General features: G+C 42.4%; 1 protein-coding gene across 3 annotated transcripts in view; it reads left to right on the plus strand.

Moving 5' to 3' along the window:
- TP53BP2 (tumor protein p53 binding protein 2) overlaps nucleotides 1–18,450 on the plus strand; it is a 52,990-nt gene that overhangs the window by 2,391 nt on the left and 32,149 nt on the right. The window contains exon 1 of one of the 3 annotated variants that reach the window (XM_015622669.3): nucleotides 2,246–2,587. The exons of 1 other annotated variant lie outside the window; for it this stretch is intronic. The gene's annotated coding sequence lies outside the window, so the exon portion shown is untranslated. Of the gene's footprint in view, nucleotides 1–2,245; nucleotides 2,588–12,407; nucleotides 12,503–18,450 lie in introns of those variants that run through there. One more of the 3 variants, XM_015622668.3, reaches the window with a different exon arrangement.

Genomic DNA, 18,450 nt, shown 5'->3' on the forward strand with positions numbered 1-18,450 from the left:
GAGTGGGAAATACAGGCAACATGAGCCCAGCCAGGAATTCACCTCTGAGCAGCTGCCAGGGAAAAGCTGGGAAATTGCTGTAGCAGCATAACTACACATGCTCTTGGGAGACTACCCTGAAATGGGAATGTTTTCCTTGTGGTAATGACAGATAGGAGCTAAACTGCTGCTGTAACCATATGTCAGGGCAATGTGATTGAAAGTCTGCATGAGGGTGTACTGAGAAGTAATTTGTGTGTAGCTGTGCTGATGAAGGTAATAACAGGGTTAACACTGGCAAGCAGTGTGAGGTTGTCTCACCTTTCATCTGTGAAGGTTTGTGGGAGTGTGACTGGTACTGTTAAATAGAGAAAAGGAGCTGGAAACACTTTCTAAAATAGCATATTTTTCCACAGCATAATCTCTCCTTTTATTTTACATTGTTACCCTAAAAGGAGCATGTATTGAGAAATAATTTGGGTCATTATGCATGCTGGATAAATGTTTGGGGTTTTTTTTCTGTCAGAATGTGGGATGTGGTAGATTGAGCTACCCTTTAATACCCAGGGAACTTTTGAGATCAAACCCCCTTGATCTAGATAAGGATTAATTTTTCAATTTGAATTATGTGCATTGGTTACTGGGGCCCTCCTGAAACCAGGATGGATCCAGACCTGCAGCTATATTGGTAAGGACTAACTTGACACTTTAACTTAAGACACACTGTAAGGACTAACTGGAGAGCACTTTAATTCCTTAATAAGTTTTACCTTCTATCATCAGAAATGACTGAAATGTCTGATGCTGAAGTTCTTGATAACCATGTGTTCTTTTCTAATTAAGCTTTCAAGTGTAATGCTGCACCTTTGATAGCACAAGGAGTAGTGCTTTCCTTCTAAAGTCTAACATCCTGTCCCAAGTGATCTTCTTGGAGTTGCCACATCCAGTAAACACTTCAAGTACATATTTTCATTGAAGAATGCTTGCTTGTTTATGGATATGTGTACGTTTTACCTTTAAAAAAAACCCCAAACCCTACAATTAAAGCTGTTTTGCTAATTGGAGCTGCCATATGGATTCTGATTTACTGAGGTAGTAAATCAATCTTTGGGAATTCTTGTAGGAAACACTTTTCTGGTGGTTTAACTAAAGACCTTTTAGCAGAAATGAATATCTTGCCCTTTGTAAGATGAGCAGCTGTTAGTTTATAAACAAACTGACCCTCAGCAGAGTTTATGAGAGGGATAAATGAACTGTAGGATCTCAGTGCTGTTTCCTGTGGTCTTTTAATTATTTACCTCTGATCAGGTTTATCAGTCATTAACACTGTTCTCCTTGGCCCCTTTCATGGATTTCAGTGCACGAATGGAGTTTCAGACTGAGTTCTTCAAAGAATATGCTGCATATCTTCATCTGATTGGAGGATTTAGTTTATTAAGTGTTCTTTTAACTGAATATCCACTTAATGTTAATAATTTAAAAGTTTTAATATTATATTCAAGCTCTTTAATGTGGTACTCAATGTTTAAGTATTCTGTCTAGAATGCTAAATAAAGCTTGGGTGGTTGTTTTGCTGTGCTGTCTTAGCTCAAAACTTCTCAAACCTCTTGCAGAGTCTGACCTGTCGTTATGCACAATAGAAAACACTGCCTTGAGGTTCCCAGAGTGCTCTTTTCCCCCTCCCTTTGCTTCATGCTGTTACAACAAGATCTTTTTTAATTTTTTCTATCCAGTGAACAATTATTCCAGGAGTAGTTTTGAATGCATTTACTTTTTCATATGTCTCTTTTAATACCATAGCACTCTACCTGCAATTTGTGTTATATTACATAGCAGTACATTAATATCTTGTTTCTTTGTGTGGCTTTTATCAGACGTGGGGGAAGGGCAATATTACAAATTCATACCAGATCAAGCTGTGGAGACCATGGGAATAGTTAATTATGCCTTTTCTGATCTATTGAACAGTTCAGGGGCTGAGTGCCTTGTGGGGCTCTTGCATTTACAGTTTCGAGGGCTAATATGCAGTCATGGAGTTTGGGATGGTTGGATAATTCATGGAATTTTGTTTTGTCTTCTCCTTCCTAGCCTTGTCAGATGGGATCTCTGCTTTTTTGGTGAGCAGATCTGCTTTGTGGGATTAATTTACATGCACGTCAGTTGGACTTTAAAAGAGGCAGGTATAAAGGTTATTTCCACAGAATAAACTGGCGGGATGGCAGTGTGCCTAGCATTCCTTTCAAGTTATTGATGGAGAAACAGTCTTGAAGGTGCTCCGTTTGTGTGGCCTCTGTCCTTGTTAGCAGCCTGCCTTGGGGACTCTCCTTTCTCTCCCACTGTGTGTGTTATGGAGCTTGTTTAATTACGTTGGGAGTCGTGCCTTGCTGCCGTACAGCCTCCCTGGAGAAGGAGTCGGGTAACCCTGAGAAGGAAGACTGGCTCAAGCTGCCTCCTATGGCTTGGCAGCACAGCTGAAGAAGGACTTCTTGCTTCCTGGTGCTTGTGCCCATTGACAACAAAGGAACACCCGGATCCTTTGAATGTCTGGGCTTTCACCGCAAAATCTTACTCAGTGCTCTGGAAACTGGAGGATGCTCCTATTCAGGAGGTAATGAGCGGATAAAGCTTCTCTTTGCTCTCAGTTTTATTATCTTGAGGCCTGGTTTCTGTCAGCTTAGTCACTTGTGAGTCAGGCAAAGACTTTTTGATCTTGTTCCCAAAGAGTCAGATGATACTGTGAGTAAAGGTCACCAGAAATCCTGGACATCGTGTGAAGTGTACTTAATTAACTTAGTCACTACTGCTTAACTGGTTTAGAGGTTTCGGACTTTTCTGTGGAACATGGAAGATCTGAAATGTTGTTTAAAACAGTGTTAAATAACTTGCTGTAGTTCAGGATAAATGTTCATGGTGAGGTGGGGACAGAACAGCAACTGTGACTGACGTGTTAAAGGGCACAAAGTTATCTTCTGCTGTTTGTGTTTAGTTAATCATTAATATTCAGGATCTTGCTGCTGCTGTTTAGAGTTAGTCATGCATGTGTCCTCAGTGGGTATTTCACCATAGGGATGGTAATTGTGTGGACGTTGAAGCCACTGGTGTCTAAGGATGAACCTTTTGGGTTTTGTTTCTATGGCATTAATACCAATAATTTGTTTTCAGAGCTGGTAATGTAGTTTCTGTATGAATCTCTTCTATGGTGCCGTGATGCTTCCAGGTCTTAATAGATACGAACCTTTGGTAGATGGCTGTGTGCAGTGCCCTACTTTTTTACTGGTGTTTATTTTAAAAAGGAAGATTAGGGGAAAACTTTGTGCATTTGTTTAGGATTTAGTTTTTTTTTTTATTATTTTAAATCCTATTCATATCTTTATTTCATCCTTCTGCAAAGATAGGAATAGACAAAGTAAAAGTAAAGCATAGGCATTTTAAAATCAGGCTTGTACTGCCATTATCGCCTGTTCTATGTGGTTCTCTTGATAATAAAAATGATTCTTAAAAGCCTGTATCTGCAGTGCATCTGGGTTATAGGACCCAAATTCGTGTGGAAACATGGATGTGTTCCCACAATTGATAGGGAGATGACTTTAAAAGTTCTAGCATTATTATTTTGAGTTATTCTGTATCAAACATTTGATCTGTAAAATGCAAACTGCTATGGGTCATAACTGAGTAAAGTGAGCAGAAGCTTCAGGGAGGTCAAACCATTTGTTAGAGGTCATGCAGTGAGTTCAGTCTGGGATGTGAGGGACCTGTAAAGTCAAGCCAACTGGTACATTGTGATGCTGCTGGAATATAGGTCTGTCATATCCAACATCAGTATTTAAATTATTTGTTGGGTTAATCACAAATGGGGGGAGAACTCTGGTGGTAATTCATTGTTCCATGCTTGAGAATGGGCCCTGAAAGAGATGCTTCTTCACAAATCCATTGCAAGTATATGAAATAAATATTATTTCACTGTTTAAGATGTATCTCGGATAAGAAGCAGTCTGTGGGGTTTGTTTTGGTTTTTTATTGGCCAGGTTAGGAGATTTTCCTTGTCATTTGATACTTCTATTTTGTGAAATTTAACTGCTTAAGGAGTAATTTAGATCTAAGCTTAGATTGGTTTTCCTCTGTTTCATTAGGGTGTTAAATCCTATTGTTTCTTTGAATGGAAAGCTAAGGGAGAGTCTCTGGAATTGTGTATTGTTCTTACCTTAATTTTCTTTCTGTCATGTAAAAGAATAAAATTCTTTTTAGAATCTTCTTCAGTGAATTCTTTTTTAATGTATTTGAGCTCTGTTCTTCACCAAACCACAGTAACTCCCGTGTAGCAGCAGCCTGTGAGCGTGTGAACAAGGAACTGGAAGGAAGGCTACAGAAGCACTGCTGTAGTTTATCCTTCTTGCATTCTCAAGGTGTGGAGACTTGACCTTGTACAAGGTGACCGTCCCCTTCCTGAGCTTCAGTGGCCACAGGCCTCTTCAGCAAGACACAGGGATCTCACCCTCCTATTCCTTAGCTTTGCTGGACACAGCTGAAGTTGTGCAGCTTGGCTGGGCCAGCAAATAATATGAATTTAGAGGAGGGGTTTTACTTCCTGTATCTGGGTTTCTTACTCAGCTGTTTCTGTCATACCTGTGCACAGTTAAAACTTGCTGTCTTGGTTTGAAAGACAGGTGTCTGCTAGGGAAGGCAGGAGCCTCCCTTGGAATGGAGAATGTAAACCCCCTCCCTCTGAATTATTATAGTTTTGAAATTAAGGGGCTGTCAGATAAAGATATGAGGATAGGAATACCAGTTCTTTACTAGTATGTGAAACAAGGCAAACAAACCACAGCTCTGGCATTAACACCAAGCAGATCTGGGAACTTCCTGACAGCCTTTTCGGCCGGGATGGGAAAGGATGGGACAGAGGCTTTGCTTCACAGGCCCTGGGGCAGTCGATCCCGGTGCCCCAGCAGGACTCAGAGGAGCAGCAGGCCGGAAGGGCAGGAAGGAGCAGAAGTCCCGGGCTGATGGACGAGATGTCCCAGGAGCTCCGGAGCTGTGGCTGGAGCGGCGGGGCTGCAGCGCACAGAAACCCGGAGCGGCGGCGGAGCAGCGGCGGGGCGGGACAGCGGCGGCCCGGCTCCCGGCAGGGCAGGGACAGGCCAGCTCAGGATCCCGGGAACACGAGCACACGGCAATAGGTCCCTCTTTTACTGAGTGGGTGTTAATAAGGGCCCGGGACAGTGGCTGCTCTCAGCTCACCCCACAGAAGAAACAGCTCCGGGCTGGGTTTATGGCGGTGCCAGCAGATTCCTTTTCCCGAGCAGCAGCAGCTCCGACCGTCTTCTGAAGCCCCGGAGGAGAGCCAGCAGCTGACCCAGCCTTCCTTTACCTGCCCAAATCCCGAGGTATCTCAGTCCCTCGGAGAGAGACTTCCCAGCTGAGAGAAATGCAACCAGATGCCCTCCTTCCCCCTGAGCTTGGCAACTTCTTTGTTTTCTTAAGTACCCGTAAGTGCCCAGTAGTCAGTGTTTCTTAGCAACTTATGGGGAAAGTTCTATAGGTAAGAAGGAACAAAACAAAGGAAACCTAACCCCCAACACTTGCTAATTTCTCTGCTGCCTGAGGGTGATGGCTTGTCTAGTGCACTTTCTCCTTTCTTGTTTTTAAGAGTGTGCAAAGATTTTCCCTCACCACCATCCCTGCTCTCCATCGTACATAAGTATTTGGTCCTGAATGCAGAATCTTACTTAGATTAGTATCTGAATCACGAAGAGCAGTGATTGTTAGCTCCCGATTGTTATCGAGTGAAACCTTTTTTTGCCATCTTTGGATATCCTAAGCCAGGGAAGACCCTCTGAAGGATGGTATTCCTAGAATTTGTTAGAGTTCTCTGATCTCAGCTGTAGTACAACTGTGTGTCTCAACATAATCAAGTGTTCAGGAGAAGCCAACATAGCAGGGAATGACTGATTTCTGGCTGTAACAGAGGGAGGGAGGGAGGTGTCACTGAGTCGTGAAAGGCAGAGTGCAAGGGACTGGGCAAAATGAACCAGACCTCCCAGGAGAGTGCCAGGAAGCTCTCCTGTGAAATTCCAAGGTGGCAGGGCACTGCCGTGGCTCACATCCAGGCTGTGTTCCTGAAGAGCATTGCTGTCCTGTCATGCTGCCCTGTAGCCTCTCTGTCAGCGACAGCCACGCTGCATCTTCCAGCCTTTTGAGAACACGTTCTCTGCTACAAGGAAAGGTTTGTGCAGGGAAGCCATGGAAACAGCACTTCTTTCCTCTGCACTGTTGTGCCTCTGCTATTGTCCGTAGGTGTTGTCCGTGAGACCCTTCTGCAGAGTGATTTACCAGTGTTGCACAAAAACCATTGTCATTTAGCACACTTCTCTTGCAAATAGTATTTAGCAGTGTTTGCTAAGAGAAGTTGTTCCCTACCTCCAGGAAAGCTGAATGAGCAGCCAAGTAGTACCGGGCTGAAAGGGACAACTTCTGAAGCATGATGCATCCTCATGATGCAAGAGGAGCCTGGCATTAAATGAATGTTATTTGTTTCAACTCTGTTCTGTTTAATTCATTTAAAATAGGTGTGACATCACCTAAGCAATCACCATTCTGTACAACACTGTCTTGTTCACTGTCATGACTTCGGTGACAACTTGTAAAGCCAAAAGCCACCCAGCAAGCTCTGCTGCCTTCCCCTGCTGAACTGTTCTCCCTTCACTTCTCAGCTGGTGTGTCTGCTACTGCCTGGGAAGAGCTGTGGGGAGTGAGCAGTACTTAAATAAAACCTGTCAGACAGTGATCAGCTCTACAATCTGCCACCCTTCTGCAGCGTCTGGTAGAGTGCCTGAATGTTTGGGATACAAGTTCAAGTGTGTAGAGCTCCACATCACAGGAGCAAAGGTTGGATCAAGCAGGTTGCTTGGGCTCACGGGCTGACTGAAGGGACAAGATTTCTCCTTCCCAGTTCTGCTGTAGTTTTACATATCCTGTTAATGTAAAGTGGTTGGCTAAGACTGTCTGGCCATCCATCATTTCTGCAGTTGGACTAGCCCCGCTGATCCCTTTTAACCTGCAAAATAGCAACAAAGATCCAAGATCTTTTTGTTTTGTTGCAAATGCTCAGTGTGTCCTATTCGCCTACTGAATGGTTGCTGCTTTAGTTACTCATCACTCATGTTGTGTGTTTGCAGCCCAGAAGCAGTAGGACAAAACTCCTCCTTTGTGGCTTTGAATAATAATAGTATCAGCTGTTGTCAAATAGGTGTGATCACAGGCATTTCATGTTGGCAGGGCTGGTGGCTGTCCTGGTTGTCTGCAATGCTGTTTGTCCTGGCAGTCACCTGGATGTGACAAGTGAAGGTCATTCCCGTGCAGCAGGAGTGTACCCACCCAGACCTGGCGGTGAATTAGGAAGAGCTGCCCTTTTGCAAAGCTGTGGTGTGACATTACACCTAATTAATTTAATAGTAGGATGCTGCTCAAGTGGATGGTCATGTTCCTTTGGTTTCCATCCACACCCAAAGTCACCTGTCTTTTGTAGCTCCCCCTTGAATTTAATAAGGACTTGAGTGATGGTTTGTAGGAAATGCTGCCTGCACTAAAGGCAAAAAGGAGCTAAAAAACTTCCATGGTGGAAGTGATTTGTCATGTGGCTGTGCAATCAGAAATAACAGGTGGATTTGGGAAGGTCATGGTGTGCCTCAGCATTCACCGTTTAGGTTGGCTGAGCTGGAGAAGTCAGATGATACCTTGTCCTCTTCCTACCCTCCCTTGGGAGCTGGTAATACACAGGAATTTCTCCACCATCTTTGTGTATTGTCACTCACTGCAAGGATTAAATTGGACTAGCAAAAATGCATAATTTCCTCTGGTGATATTTAGAAGATGTAACAAGGAAGCCTCTACATTGTAACAGCAAATATATAGGAAAGCAGGAGGGAGACTTTGATAAATAGGCGCTTTATTGTGGTGTTTGGTCTGAAATTCCTAGTTTGGGTTGGTTTAGTTTGTTTCTTGCTTGTACTGAAGGTAGATGGCTGAATAGCATCTTCTGGAATTGCAGCATAAATAAGATGTCAACCCAGCCTCTTGGTGTGCTAAAATGCCTCTGAATTTACCATTGTAGTTATGCATTTTAGGGTACCAGACTGGTCAGCATGCATCATAGAACATCCCATTGTCCTGTGGCTTTTCCCACACTGGAATTAACCTGTGTGGTTAAACATGTCATTGTTTCAGATGACAGAAATGGTGTGTCCTCTGACCTACCTTTGTGTGTCATGAGTGTTTTGTTTTGGACACATAGATCTGTTTTATGGAGGTAGGACACAGGTTTTGACAGCTGTTTTCCTGGAGGAGTGACTAATACAATGTATTTTCAAAAGTGTTTGGCACAGAGCTCTGTGAAGTTGCTGGATCTGGAGTAAATGAGTGTTCTACGCCCTTATTTTTTCTGACTTGCTACATGATTTGTGTTGCTCTATTGCATTGCAAGTCTTCTGCTTTCTTCTTTTTGTTTTGTTTTTCTTTTAAATACTGTTTTAGATACACTGACTCACAAAAAAAGAAATACTTCTCTTCTGCTTCCATACCCTGCCCTCCCCCATGCATGGGTGTTCCCACTAGCACAGCGCCCTGGTACCAGTAAATAGAATTTAAATAATAAATGTGCTTGATGTATGGGTAGGCACTTGCTGTATGATAAATGTGACTTTGCCTCGTGTGTTCTGGTGGGCTGAGGTGGAGTTGCTTCCTGGTGTGAACATCGATCGTCTTTTTATTGGTGAGATTATTACGCATTGGCTGGAAAAGCAGAAAATGAGTGTTTTTAAATCCAGAAAGAGTTGGTGTCTTAGGCAGTGGGAGGTGTGGTGTGGGTGGGACAGGTGCCAGATCCTGTGATAGCCTGTGTTGTTTAGGTGTAGGTGGTGTTAAATATGCTTTCATCCCTGATGCACATCTATTTTTGCTTTTCTCGAGGAAGAGTTTTGTACAAAATCTTTTTTTGTTACCAGGAAAAACAGTTGACTTTCTTTTCATTGCGAGGTAGTACCTGCATTTTAAAGGATTGTCTAGAGATGTGTAATTCTCCCAAGTCCCGACAGGGAGCACTTAGTGTGGCCCTTTTCTGGCCTCTGGCCATGTAGGAGGCTGAGAGAACCATAATGCTTATTCCCAATGCGGGGGGGATGCAAAGCTCTAGAGCAGCAAGGGCAGCTTACTTTCTTTTTTTATTTTCCCTTATGCAGTTATTACTTTTTTTTTTTTTTCTTTTGTACAAAGACTTCCTCTGGGTTTGACGCAAGTACAGAAAATTGAGATGATTCAGGCTGAAGCTTGAGTTCATAACCCCACTCATGCTTGGATGTTGCCTTGACTTTAGGATCATTAGAACAGTCTGTGTTTTGATACTGAAGAATGGGAGGAGGAGCAACTGGAACCCCCTGTGATTATGTTGTATAAGTTGGACTCGTACATTCCCCTTTTCTGTAGTACACATCTATTGCAAGAATTACATGGTAACATTTTTTATCTGCATGAAAATAATGTTAATTTCATTCTCCTTGTGTATGAAATGTTTATAACTTGGTGCTGAATGCAGAAGAAGAGGCAGAGTCTTCTTGAAGGGGCAAACCTCCAAAGATCCAATTCTCCTTTGCTGGCTTCAGGAGGAGGAGGAGGAGCAAGCTGTAAGTGGGACACCAATACAAACACCGTGTGAGGGCTTGATTTTTGACAGCTTGCAGGAGTTTATGGAAAAGTGTTGCATAGTGCAAAAGCAGTGTCTGCAAGGAGGCAGTAGGAAGGATTTGGGGAGAAAGGGAACAAGTATTTCGGAGTGGAAGGGAATATGTTGAAGGAGAGGAGCTACACAGATGGCAGTGATAAGGGACCTGTGAACATGCTGCTGTGTGGTGTAATATGAAGAATATATTCAGGGTTTGTTTACTCTGAATTTCTGCAGTTGTTTAACTACATTGATGCAAATCCAAGTGTATTCAGGTCTGAGCAGAATGATCTATAGATGATTTGTGTTGGCAAATGTGGGTGCTCAGTAAAAAAAGGCTGTGGTTTCCTACATGTGTTATTGAAACCAATGTATTTTATATATCTTACAGGCCAGTTTGTTTGGTTTTTATCCTTGTATTTGGTTTGTACAGCCAGGTTTTGGTGGGGGGAGGCTACAAGGGTGGCATCTGTGAGAAACTGCCAGAAGCTTCCTCCATGTCTAGCAGAACCAATTCCAGCCAGCTCCACGATGGACCTGCTGCTGGCCAAGGCTAGACCAGTCAGAAATGGTGGCAGCACCTCTGGGATAATATATTTAGGAAGAAGGAAAAAACCATATTGTGCAGATGCAGTTGTGGCTGGAGAAGAGCAGAGTGAGGATATGTGAGAGGAACAACTCTGCAGACACCAAGGACAGAAGGAGGGGCAGGAGGTGCTCCAGCCACAGGAAGTGAGATTCCCTGACAGCCTGTGGTGAAGACCATGGGGAGGCAGCTATGCCCCTGCCTCACTTGGAGGTCCATGGAGATGCAGAGATGCACCAGCAGCCCATGGAGAGAACCCACACCGGAACAGGGGGATGTCTCAGAGGAGGCTGTGAGTGAGCACTGAACCATGGTGGAAGAGGCTCCTGGAAGGGACCTTCAGACCTGTGGAGAGAGGAGCCCATGCTGGAGTAGGTTTCCTGGTAGGACCTGTGACCCTGTGGGAGACTCACACTGTGCCTCTGAAACATTGCACTGTGTGGAAGAGTGACCTGCCTTGTAGCAACTTGTGGAGAGCTGTTACCCCTGAGGGGGACTGAACTGGAGAAGTTCATGGAGATCTTTATCCCATGGGATGGACCCCTCACTGAAGCAGGGGAAGGACTCCTCTCCCTGAGCAGCAGCAGGAAGAGCATGTGATGAACTGACCATAATCCTTATTCCTATTTCCCTGCACCGCTGTGGGGGAAGAGCTAGAGCTGGAAAGGTGGGGGAAAAGTCTTGCCTGTACTTCTTATTATCCTGCTCTGAGTTTTTTAGTCAGAAATCCAGTTAATATCTCTAATTTGAATCTGTTTTGCCTCTGACTTTTGGGGAGTGATCTCCAGCATCTTATCTCAACATATGATTCCTTCATTATCTTTTGTCTCCCTCATTCAGTTGTGGAGGGGGGTGGTGATAGAGAGGCTTTGGTGGGTGCCTGGCATCCAGCCAGGGTCAACCTACTACACACTTTCAGGGTTTTTTTGTGGCTTTTTTTCCTAGTAAATGCTGATGTTGCAATAGATACTTGCAGTGCAAAAGTATGGGTGGCTTTAAAATATTTTCTTGCCTTGTGTGGTACGTGGTAGCTCAGCCAAGGAATGGGGAGTTAGGTTGCTCCTGTGCTGAGTGTTCATTTAAAATAGTGAGCTATATTTGCATAGACCTTTCTGGTGTCTGGCTTGTGGGAGGACTTCTGCTTTCTTGTGTATGAAAATGCCTGAAGAAAAATGTCAAGTTGGAAAACATAACTTGGGTTCAAAGTAAAAGTCTTTCTTTGGAAAGCTCTCTTAAAAGACTGTCTGCATAATGCTCTGCTGAAAGAAGGGGGGATGTAGGTCTGGAATCCTGTGTTTACCAGTCCTGAGCTATGGCCTGATAGACTTCACAAAATCAAAATTGCTAATCTAAGATAATGATTTTCTACAAGATTTGGCAGGAAGATCGTTATTGCATATTCCTCATTAGTAAGTCTGAACTGCACTGCTGAGTTCTGTTGTTGAAATTGCAGTCCATGAAGTAGAATGAGAGCAAACGTCCATCCATTAATTTCAGACAGTAACAATACTTGGCCAAAACTTGGGCTGTTTCCCTTGCAGCTCTTCAGATTCCCATTGTGATGATTCAGATGCCTGATAGTGAGATGTAATGTGGCATTTGTGTTATAGCCTTTGCCCAGTTGAACTAGCATATACCATAAGCAGATGGCTTTCATTCTGTTCTCTCTACAGTAAGGATGAAAGGGAGGAGAAAAAAAAGGAAAGGGAAAGCTTCCTCTTTGCTGCTTCCAGCTCATTTTCCCCCATGCCCTCCTCAAAGTGCACATAGATGTGTGTTGTATTTTAAGTCCCGGAAAAAACTGACATTTTTGCTAAAGATAAAACACAAATGCATAACAAACTTATCATTTAAATAATCTGTACTTTCTACCATGCCGTTGAGAGTAAAGGCTCGGTCTTGTTTTCTGCTGTGATACAATGAAAAGGGAAAAAGGCTGTGCTTTATATAGACTGGAAATAATATGAGCAATCTCATGGTGCTTCCTACAGTACTCCACCTACCTTGCATCATAACTTCCTTTCTCGTATTTATGGCCCAAAGCCAGTGCAAAATAAACGGAGTAGTGTGTGCGGAGGGTGAGATGGCAGGAGCTGAACTCCATGTGTTTGGGTGTGTCTGGAGGCAAATACTAAACTTCACTCTGCATTTCTGTTGAACCCTTTTTGCATGGCTGGATATGAAAAGGATCGGGGATAGCAGTCATCCCCTGTGCCTGTCTTCTAGTAAGTCTATTATTATCTTTGCTTACCTTAATCTTTTGCTTACCTTAATCTTTAGGCACAATAAGTGAGGATGTTGCCTCCTGAAGGATGGTTTTCAGGTTCTGAGGGACTTCATGCTGAAGAATCACTGAATTACTTTATTGTGGTATATTTTGCACTGAATGGAGAGCTGTAACTGTGCACCAGTTGTGACTGCTGCTTATCAGAACAGGAAAATGTGCTGTTGTGCAGGCTGTCTTCTGCTGTTTAGAAAGTTGCATCAAGTCAGCAAAAATATCTGTTTTAGCCACTGATTTCTTTGTAGCCATCTGGGAAGGTGCAGTGTCGTTGCTCCTACTAGGTAAGATGCAAGACTTAAATTTAAAACTCTTTGTGTGGAGGGGTTTTGTATTTATCAGGGAAGATTTAGTAGTAGTTTAAGCTGTGGGTGAAAGCAGTTATTTCTCATTTCTGTCGCCTGCACTTGAAATGTGATAGTTAATGTGTTCCAAAATTTCTATGTTGCTAGTTTTTGATCTAACTAAAAGTAGCTTCTAAAATTACATTTTAGTTCAGGATGTAAATTCATAGAAACTGTTGAGGTTTGAAAAGACCTAAAGAGCGACCTCGAATGCCTCCTTAAAAATGAGAGCTGAGAAAATTTGTTATGCAAGCTAAAATCACTACTTAGCTGTGTTATAGAAATATGGAAACCTTCAACACAGGTAATAAGTGCTTGAAGGGATTAGGTTTCAGTCTGAAATGCAGCTTATACAGAATGTGGTACAGAATTATATTATTAGCTCTGATGCAAGGTAACAAAATGAATCAAATTTTCCAGAGGTAGTGTGCTTGTTTGGCTATCAAATAATGGGACTGGCTCTGTTATTGCCTTCTTGTATGCCTCAGTTTCCCTGCCTGTAAAGTAGGAAACTGCTTGCTTGTGTCATGACTTCCTGATTGTAAAGTGCTTTGAAGCTGAAGAATACTGTGGGAATAGATGCCACAGTTTGTATTGTATCGTGCATGCTGTGCAGGAAGCCTCCATAAAGTTAGGAGTTCAGACAATAGTGAAAAACAGGGCTCTTCTTTTTTTTAATATATTCTCTTCTTGGTTGTATTTTGTAAGGGACTGAGTTTTGCTGATTGCTGCCCATTGCTGACATTTCATGACCTGAATTAAATCTTTCCCTAGAAATGCGGGGAGGGGGGAAATCTGTCCCTTTTAACTCTGATAGTTTCAAAAATTAATTAAATATATTTTAATTTACATCATGCCCCATATAAGAGTGTTGTCCTGAATATTTGAATCTTGAATACTATTAGTGTATTAGTTACAAAGTATTCAATTGAGCACCCTTTTAATACCGAAGATGCGTGACATCAGCTTCATGATAACTAAGGAGTAAGAGAAGTCTGATCCTTGCAGAAACACCATCAAAGCTGAAAAGTAAATTGCATTTCTATTTCCCCCCTCCCTTTTAATCAATAATTGAGGCCTTCTGATCTAAGGAGTAGAGTGATACAAGGCCTTTGATGTGAAATGAGATCTTGTTGGATGGATGTGAATTATAAGACATGTGTTTACTCAGGTTAGTTTTTGGAAATGATTTCTTCTGGGTTTGGATTTTTTATTATTTTGTTTTTAGTTTTTGTTTTGTGTGGCAACACAAAGCAGGAGCCAAAATAAAGTGTGGTCATAGCCTAGCACTTTTACACAGTTAACCATTATTAAATATTTTACTTTCTGTTGAAAATGTATTTGCAGACGTTGAGACCTTTTGTATTTAATATTGGTGTAATTGTATGAAATGGTCCCGTTGATGAGCTCAGTGATGAATGGGTCAGATTTGCAGGCAAATGTCAGGCTGTTTGGGATGATGTACAGAAGAGAGATGGAGGATTATAAAATGGCCTGTGACTTGATTTAATTGATGCCCTCTTCTGTCCTTCAGTTTGGTTGCTTTTCTTGCTACGCTCCCTTCCTGTTCCTGAGTGTGTTACAGTCCTGACTTAGGCTGTAGTTAGAGCTCATTCATAAATAATATGAGTTGAATCAAAATGATAAATTTTGTACTGAGGATACTCAAAGCTGTTCTTCACAGCAGTATGTATTTTTTTTAATGTTTGTGACTTAAGTGGCAGGCTTTTTTGAGACACGAGGTCCCTTTATATTCAGTACTCTGCTTTTCCATCCAGTTGTTTGTAAGTCAAACACTGCAGTCATTCCTTGCAAAAACTGTCCCTTGATTTAGCTCGTGTGACCTTGGTCTTCTCTCTGATGTCCTTGGCGCAGCCGATCGAACTGCCTCATTTGGTGGCTCCATAACTGCAAACTTCTGTTTTCTAAGCTGGAGCAGAGTCAGCTGGAATCTGTGATGTGATTTTTAAAAGGAACTGCTTCAGTAGATACACAACACCTCTGTTTTCTCCCAAGTATGCCAAAGTACTGCAGTGCTTTTGTATTTTAAAGCTTTTCAGTACCTATAGTGAGCATGTCTGTGGGCTAGGAAAAGGGAGGGAAATCTTTTTGTTTAGAACTTACTTAGGGATCTGAGTCCTGTTCAAAAAATGCTTGGTCTGTGTGCTGGGCATTCCTAAAACTCAGTCTTTGAAAGTCTAGAGGAAAAAACCCTCATCCAAGGCTATATGGAATTTTCAGATGTTTCAGTAATTGTTTTCATGCTGTCTTTAAAAAAAGTATAAGGTCTGACTCAAATTTGTCTTTCCATTTGCTTTTTTTTAATCAAGTCCTTCATTTATGCCGAAGTTTCAGTTTCAGTTTGAAACGGAATGTTTCGCATGTTGGGTTTGGTCTTTTTCCCCTTTGAAATTGCTGGATGTTTGTATACAACTGTCGTAATATCTTCAGTTTCAGGGAGGAGCAAGAAACTGTTTTGTGCTCTAGGTGGGTGTAGGGACTCCAGCTTCTGAACAAAGTGTCACAAGAGTACTCACTTCCATTGTTTCTTGTTGCCACACAGCAATAAAACAGTGATATAAACTAACTGGTAGGGTGGTTAATGAATGGCACAGTTGAACCAGGGGAAGCATGAGTGAATCCCTGGGACCCCATTTTGAGGTGGTGCAGGCCACAGCAGCCACCAAGGGTGATGAGCAGCACCAAGAAGCCACAGTAGGTGTTCATTCACATTGGTTTCTTCACCTTTCCCACTCCTGTCTGGGAAGAGGTGTCTCTGTGATGGACACTCTTGGGTCAGCTTGCCTTAGGCTCCAGTGTGCCCAGGTGGGCAGCAGGGTACCCCGGGAGGCCTTGCAGGTGAGCAGGCAGTGGTGACAAATGTGACACCATTCGGTGCAAGAGGAGTGCAGCTACTTGGAGAACTTGAACATCTCAGCATTGCCCCTGGAGCTGAAGGGAAGCAGGATGAGGTAAGATCAGTATCATAACATTTTAGTTGCTTTAGATTCTAAGGACTTAGGTTTTTTTTAGGGAATTTGCAGTTTGGTTGCTTTTCCTTTCCTTAATTCCTAGAATATTTGGACTAGAGGTAATGCAGACACTCCCAAGTCCCAGAAATGGCCCCCACATAGCAGGTTTGAGTGCTCTTGGCTTAATGTATTAGTAATTATCCTGAGCATTGTGGATAGAAATGGCAACTCGTGATCCTTCCTGTGTAGTTGTCTGTATTGCTAAATCCTGAGGATTAACAACTGGATATAGGCAGGCACACTGAAGGGTGAACAGCCGTGCTAGGGTCAAATTAGGTCTGCTTTGTGTATAATGCCATGGTTTTTATAATTTTCTCTTAATTCCCATCTGTGAGCTCATCTTTTAAATTAACAAATGTTATTGCAGACGCACAGCCTGCGCCATTTAGTGGTGTTCTGAATACAAGGTTATACAGCATTAAATGTGAAGGGTTGGTATGTTTTACACACCTACATAACCCTGCTGTAAGTCTATTTGGGAACTTCTTTTTTATTTTATATTCTTCTGCCCCAGTAATCGTGATTGAGATATTCTTACCTGGCTGCACCTGACATCCTTCACTGTCAGGCTCCTTTAGGGGGGTCAGAGACACTGCATCTGAAAGGTAGCGTGTTCTGTGACAAAAGATTAAAGCCAAGTGTCAGAGTTCCTGCTTGGAAAGCTTTGTCTCTTAATTTAGGTCACTACCTCCTTGTACTGTAGGCATCAGAGCCAGTTGTGCTCATCTTCACTATATAATAAGTGTGTGGTAAACCGATCTTACCTACCTCCACATCCTCTCTCCTGGTTTCCCTCTTTACAAGCTCCAAGTTTGGCTTTTTTGTTTGGTTTTCTTGTTGATTTTTTTTTTTTTTGTTTTTTTTTCCCCCCTCTCATAAAGTGACAAGGAAATGGGTGGGGGAGTGTAGCCATCAGGCAGCTTTGAGCTTGCTTTCAGCTTCCTCTCTGTGAATATTTGTAGAAGATGTTCAGGAATTTATCAGAAACCCTTGTCTTGGCCAGCTGGGCAAAACCAGTGGTCAGAAATTCTGTGCTCTTGGTGCATTGGCAGGGCCCCAAAAACACTGTTCCAAGTGTTGATACTGCCAGGAGTGGGCCAAAACTTGCACTCTGTATAACAAGGTGTGCAGAGTCTGTAATGTTTTTGTCAAAAGCTTTTAAAAGAGTAAAGGCAGCCTCTCACATAGGGTTAAAGGAGGTCTTGGCACTCAAAAGAGCCCTGGAAAGGCTTTAGAGACATCAGGAATGTGCATGTGCATGGTTGTATTTCTGTGAGAATCCCCAACAGAGGATTCCTAAAGCTGTGAAACAGATGGGGCTAAATTTCACTTTGCAAAGGCATAAAAAACTCAAATTCCATAGTATTTACACAAAATCACACAAGTACTGCATGTGGTAATGGTTTTGTTACTTTTAAAAAATTATTATTTAAACTTCTTTAGAAGGTTATTTATACCTCTCTTCCCTTGTTTGATTTGGCCTCGTTTTCTTCCTTTTTGACCTCTTGAACTGTTGCTACTGAGGATGTATACCCCTTTCACCCTGTAGAAATGAGGACAGGCAAGGATTTATGTCTTTCCTTGAGAAAACACCTTTTCCATCTGTTTGAAAAATCCTGAATTGTATAGGTTGCTGTTGCTTGAAATCCTTAGCAGAGTAATTGCTTTCTGGAGATATTTGACTGATTTTTGTGTTGCTGGAAGCCATGTGTCTAATAGCCAGTTGAGACTGAAGCTGAGACTTGGTCTCAAGAGAATTGACATTAATTTTTAGCTAGCAGCTAAACTTTGATAGCAGTTTAATATTAATAGCATGTAGCAGGATGGTGCTCAGAGGCAGCAATCATCAACGTTTTCTATCAAATATGGCAACTAATTTTTTAGAGTGCTCGTTTAGTAGCTGTGGCAGGAAAGACGTGAGCAAGAACAACATCTGTGTGGTGTGTATAAACAGAAAAACCAAAGATCGAGGATCCTTTTCCAGCTGTGAAGAGGAAGCCAAGTAAAATATCCTTGGTTTCCTGGGAATGGGGTTTGGGGGGTGACAAAGGGCAGAGCAAGTTGTCATGTGTTTCTAGGGACCTTTTGATGAAATATGTTACAGAAATGCAAATTGTCTTTCCACTTCACTGCCTATGTAGTAAGCTCTGGTCTTTTTTATACCAGATGTAATTACCATTGTTTTTCACTCCTGCTGAACTCTAGTTGACTGTTTCTCCTGCTGTCAAATGATTGCAGGATACATATGCACATAGTAAGGAGGGAGGAGTTTTGGCACATCACCTGAAGAGAGAAGGAAGGAGCGCCAGGTCCAGATTTAAAACTGAGTAATCCTCCAGCAATGTAATTTGGTTGAACAGGGGATTACTTCTGTAGTAATTCTGTTTCTCTTGCTTATACCTTAAAGATATTTGGGGTTGTTTAGAAAATTTAGAAAATGCGTTTAATGAGCAGGTTGTGACTCCAAGGTGCAGTCTGCTTTGTGTTGGAAAGTAACGTGTGCTTTTGTTGTTTGC

The sequence above is a fragment of the Parus major genome, chromosome 3 (assembly GCF_001522545.3).
Source record: "Parus major isolate Abel chromosome 3, Parus_major1.1, whole genome shotgun sequence".
Taxonomy (NCBI): Eukaryota; Metazoa; Chordata; class Aves; order Passeriformes; family Paridae; genus Parus; species Parus major.